Raw genomic sequence first — 6,467 nt, forward strand, 5'->3', positions numbered from 1 at the left:
ATCAGTGTCGTAACAGAATAGCAGCTGGACCAGTCAAACATCACCAAATACTAGAAGTGATACAGTTTCTGTATTTAATATAATTCATCTCTTAACTTCTAGTCATTCATTAATCTAGTTAGTTTTCCCTTACGTACGTTAGCTCTCAATTTTTTTTCTAATGAAGTCGAAGTCTGTGAGACTTAGTGACATGGACTCCCCAACCCCCAATCCAAAAGATGCTGGGAGGAGAGGGAGCATCATGCAGGAGATAGATTTTGGATTCGTATTAGTTATATTTAATAAGTCCTTTTAATACCATTAGTAAACTTCTTCATTCTCCGAACAGCATTTAATAGACCATCAAACGTCTAAAGATTTCGAAATGAGTTCAAGAAGCTTCGGAACATACAAGGAAACCGAAAATATCCCCAAGAGTCGTGAGTCACTAAACCAAAATTCAGTGATATTGAGTATATGGCAACTCAACCACGGCCGCTTTACGACGCGCTACTGTTTTGAAACAAGATCATCCTGTCCCGAAATTATTGCCAAAAGAAACGATTTTTGGGGGCTAAGAATATCTCCTTACATATGCTTTTGTATTGCGACAAAGTCTTAATCGTTTAGAATAAAACTTACCTCAAGGTTTCACTTTAAAAAGATGAAGAAAATGTTAAGGGAAAAGTAATACATAAAGTAGGTTATGAAATGGATTTGGCAAAACGTTTTGAGCGGATGTGCGGAAATAGGCGAATATGATTAGGGACCCGTGGGAGGTAGGGGATAGTGGGGGACTGAGGTGGAGGGGAAAGGTTGGTGGGAGGTAAACGGAAAGGGAAATAAGGGAGGAGCTTAGAAAGAGTAACTGTCCAATCATGAAGGGGGAGGGTGGTTCATGTTTTCGGGAGTGAGGATGAGGGGGGGGATGAGGGGGGGGGGTAAGGAGGAAAGATGGAGAGGGGATCAAAATGAGAGAGAGAGAGAGAGAGAGAGAGAGAGAGAGAGAGAGAGAGAGAGAGAGAGAGAGAGAGAGAAAGGGGGGAACGCTAAGGTTATGAAGAATGTGATAGCGATACATAAAAGACACAGTAACCGAAATTCAGGATGTTGAAAGACGAGAAAAAAAAAATGCTTCCCGGTCACAAAAAGAAGAAAGAAAGAAGAAAAAAAAAGTTTGGGGGATTCCAGGAGAATCGAAAGACGAACGCGAAAAATGTATTTATTAAGGTATCTGTTATGAAAATACACACAGGATAATGGATCGACCTTGCAAATACTGTTGAAATTCAGATGAATAAAATCACAAGTTTTTTTTTTCCAATATTATTTTCTTAATACCATGAATGGAGACAAGCCTCCAATGTCGGGAAATAATCTAACAATGATTATTACTGTTGATGATAATCTCTTACCTATTAATACTATTGGTGATAACCCCCTTACCTATTATTACTGTTGGTGATAATCCCTTACCTATTAATACTGTTGGTGATAACCTCCTTACCTATCATTACTGTTGGTGATAATCCCTTACCTATTATTACTGTTGGTGATAATCCCTTACCCATTAATACTGTTGGTGAGAATCCATTACCTATTAATACTGTTGGTGATAACCCCCTTACCTATTATTACTGTTAATGATAATCCCTTACCTATTAATACTGTAGGTGATAATCGCTTACCTATTAATACTGTTGGTGATAACCCCCTTACCTATTATTACTGTTGGTAATAATCCCTTACCTATTAATACTGTTGGTGATAATCCCTTACCTATTATTACTGTTGGTGATATTCCCTTACCTATTAATATTGCTGGTGATAACCCCTTACCTATTAATACTGTTGGTGATAACTCCCTTACCTATTAATACAGTTGGTGATAAGCCCTTACCTATTTATTATTACTGTTGGTGATAATCCCTTACCTATTAATACTGTAGGTGATAATCGCTTACCTATTAATACTGTTGGTGATAACCTCCTTACCTATTATTACTGTTGGTGATAATCCCTTACCTATTAATACTGTTGGTGATAATCCCTTACCTATTATTACTGTTGGTGATATTCCCTTACCTATTAATATTGCTGGTGATAACCCCTTACCTATTATTACTGTTGGTGATAATCCCTTACCTATTAATACTGTTGGTGATAACCCCTTACCTACTATTATTACTGTTGGTGATAATCCCTTACCTATTGTTACTGTTGGTGATAATCCCTTACCTATTATTACTGTTGGTGATAATCCCTTACCTATTATTACTGTTGGTGATAAAACCTTACCTATTATTACTGTACAAGGCCACTGATTATATCTTTATCTATATATTGATATTTTAAGTTGAATTTCTTAGCTTTTCTTGATGTTATTAATCTTTCAAATGGCGGAAGGCGTTAAACAATTAGATTCAAAACTAAGGAGTGAACTATTCATAAAAACTAAATTATTTTTCTCTCATTGTAGATAGTATAAATTTTCTGTAACACAAGAAAACATTTTTTTCACAGCATGAGATTCCAACAATATCATTATTATAATTATTATTATTATTGTTATTATTTTTAGAAAGGGACCTTACTAAGCATAGTTTAAGATTATCAAATCGTCAATTATACTCTTTTCACAGAACGTATTTTCCATCGACGTTCCTTGTTTCAGCCGCTATTTTAGTTTACAATTACAAAGATAATTCACACCATAATGAAATACCATCCGAATAAGGCTTCCCAAAAACAGCTTTTAATACTTACTGTTAGTTAAGAAATGGCAAATATTCCCATATAACAAGTAATAAATAACTAATTGCAAAACTAATCAGCCAAAAAAAACCTTAGCTGGCAAAACTAACAATCATCAAGTAAGAAGGCCATTAACATGGGAAACTAACAAGTTATAAAGTAATCCACTTGCTTGAAAAGTAAAAAGAATCATTAACTTGCAAAGAAAAATAGTATTAAAGAAATTAATGTGTAAAAGGGGAAAAGTCCTTAACTTTCAAAACAAACAGGTAAAAGGGTTATTTACTTGGAAAAAAAAGTAATAAATATTTAGCGTATAATACGAAAAAGTTAAAGAATCATTAATTTGCGAAACAATCCTCCACTGAATTTGATATCCATATGCCAGAAAAAGAGGGTGAGGTTAGGTTAGGTTAGGTTAGGTTAAAGATTAACAAACAAGACATAGTAACCCAGTACAAGTAAACCATCAATATAATCATATTGTCAAAATCACTATGTCATTATCAATCATGATGCTCTACAAAAGGATAATGAAGACAATTAAGTTTTTTACAAGTGTCTTTGTTACGTTTAAGATAATTCCAAATATAAAAAAATAAACATATATATATTTTTTACGGTATTTTTGGGGACACAGAATTCCCTCACGGATAAGCTTACGGATGAAGCCCACTGAACAGGGGCTCGGGAGATAGGAGAAATAAAAAACGGTTTGAAAATCCCAGGAGTCTGTTCTCTCGTGGTAACATATAAGGTAACACAAATGGCAGGAGAGAGTCGAGGGGGGAAAAGGAAAAGAAGGTAACAAATAATGTGGGAAGATTCAAGACATGAAAAGTTTAGGAGGAGGAGGAGGAGGAGGAGGAGGAGGAGGAGGAGGAGGAGGAGGAGGAGGAGGAGGAGATGCGTGGGGAAAACTTTTGCTCACAATCGATCGTTTTTTGGGGATGCAGCATAAAAGATGGACGAGGAGGTCAATTCTTTTTTACCTACAAGGGGGGCAAAAAGAGAGAGAGAGAGAGAGAGAGAGAGAGAGAGAGAGAGAGAGAGAGAGAGAGAGAGAGAGAGAGAGAGAGAGAGAGAGAGAGAGGACAGATTAGGGTGGGGTGTTATTCATCCAACCACCACTACCACCATCTCTCTCTCTCTCTCTCTCTCTCTCTCTCTCTCTCTCTCTCTCTCTCTCTCTCTCTCTCTCTCTCTCTCTCTGATGCTTCGTGGATCTCCCATATATAGTTGAGGACCCGTTACTTTTGTACGTGAGAGCATCACCCACCTTTTTTATGTCTCTTTTCCAACTCTTCGTTCTACTTTTGGGCGCGAGGATTCTATGCACCTAAAGACCAGATGCTTGAACTTTTTTTTTATTAGCAATTGTAAACAAAACTCAACACGAATATTGCCTTCTTTCACACCTAAAGATTGATATTCAAATTGCATCTAAAAAATTCAAAAGTTGAACAAATAATAGAATATATAAACTACTTTAGCTGTATTCTGAATATAATACAGACAGCTAACATAGAAAAATATGTTTCTATGTATCTTTTATTACAAATGTTTTTGCAAAGATTTAAGTACTTGATCAAATCTATTGAACCCTTCGTTGATGAGATAAACTAAGAATCGCCTTGTCTCACTGCATACCGAAGCCTCCTGAAGAATCTTCTTACTATAACTTCCAATGTTAAGTCTTTAATCTTTAGCGTTTATTGCGTCCCAAACCTGACTTGAACAAACCTGTATCTGCGCCACACATTCATGATTACTGATACCAATGTTTATTTACTATAGTATTCTATAGTATTCGAACGTAAATTCTTCCTATTTTTAAGCCTCACCCTGAACAAAAATGAATCTGTACCACCAGAGAGGCTTTGTAATTCTACAAATGATGGATTATTTAACATCAGATAAAGGCCATATCACCCACATCCATCTCCTCCCCTAAAACTAGCTCATTTCAATCCTAGCTGTGGAAGACTGCCGTAGGCCATTAGATTAAACTTGTGTAAGCGCCAGACAGACAAAACGAAGTCAGAAAAACTATGATTAAGGATGCTTACTCTCGAGTTCTCAACTCTAGTGAGAGAGAGAGAGAGAGAGAGAGAGAGAGAGAGAGAGAGAGAGAGAGAGAGAGAGAGAGAGAGAGAGAGAGAGAGAGAGTGTGTGTGTGTGTAAAACCGATGACCATGAGATGGAATTATTCTTACATTTAAGAGCTTTGTAGGATTATAATCATCTTAATTGATAGTAAATGGGATAAGATGGAGCACCTTTAGTCTTCCTTTTAAATATAGGCGTCTGTTCACCAGGTGTGTGTGCATGTATATATATATATATATATATATATATATATATATATATATATATATATATATATATATATATATATATATATATATACACTTATAATATAGTGTGTGTGTGTATGTATGAGTGTGTATTGATATGTAAAGAAAAACAAAATTCATCAAGGAAAGCGAAATATTGAGCTATGATAAAAAAAAAATTCAAATTTCTTTAGAATAGTAAACCAAATTCATAAAACAACAGTGTGTATAATGTAGTGTATAAGGTAATGAAAAACAAAAACATAGTAACAATAAAAAACTAGAGCACAAAACAATAATATATGAAATGATACTATCAATAGAAAAAATAATAACCAGCCAGAAAATCCTAAAATTTATTAAACATTCACATAAAAAAAAATCAATAAACAATAAACAGGAAAAACACATATACAAAAGTAGAGTGAAATATTTAACGTTCAGAACTCTACGGTATTTAATCTGGTGAATTCACAGAGTTCAGAGAATTTTGTTTTCGATAGTAGGGGCGAGAAGTGATTGCCTGAGGAAAAATATCTTTATAAATAAAACAAATAGCAAATATATGTATATATGCACGTATTTATATACACATATGCACACGCAATGTATATACACATACATACACACAGGCATAATCATATATACATAGTGTATAAATACGTATATACAGTGTATATATATATATATATATATATATATATATATGCATTCATAACATACATACACACACTACATATACATACAGATACATACATGCACAAACACACACACACGCACATTTATATATATATATATATATATATATATATATATATATATATATATATATATATAAATATATATATATATATATATATATATATATATATATATATATATATACATATATATATATACATAGAGAAACATAAATATAGTGTATGTATATATATATATATATATATATATATATATATATATATATATATATATATATATATATATATATATACACACACACAGACAACAGTTGCAGAATCGATTTGACCGGTAGTTGACGAGTGGCTAACAAGGAAAAACTAACTCCATTTAATTTTGTACGGGAAAAGTTGAGTGGCTAACAACTACATCTAATTAATACTTGATGGAAGCAGGAAAATAAGCAAAACACTTTTGGCTCCATTTCCTCTTAGGGAAATAAACAGAAACTTTATATTGACAACAACACCAATAATAACAGGACTATAAACAATGACGGTAGTGAAGGTATTGAAAACGAAGATCAACAATAGAGATATAGAAAACACCACCGCTTGATAATCCCCAAGGCATCCTTCGCCGTTCTATGTAGCTTTCCCAGAACACCGTTCAAATAAACACAAGAATAAGATCAAAGAGAAATGAACATGTGCTTGA

This window comes from Palaemon carinicauda, chromosome 20, assembly GCF_036898095.1.
Source record: "Palaemon carinicauda isolate YSFRI2023 chromosome 20, ASM3689809v2, whole genome shotgun sequence".
In the NCBI taxonomy this organism is placed as follows: Eukaryota; Metazoa; Arthropoda; class Malacostraca; order Decapoda; family Palaemonidae; genus Palaemon; species Palaemon carinicauda.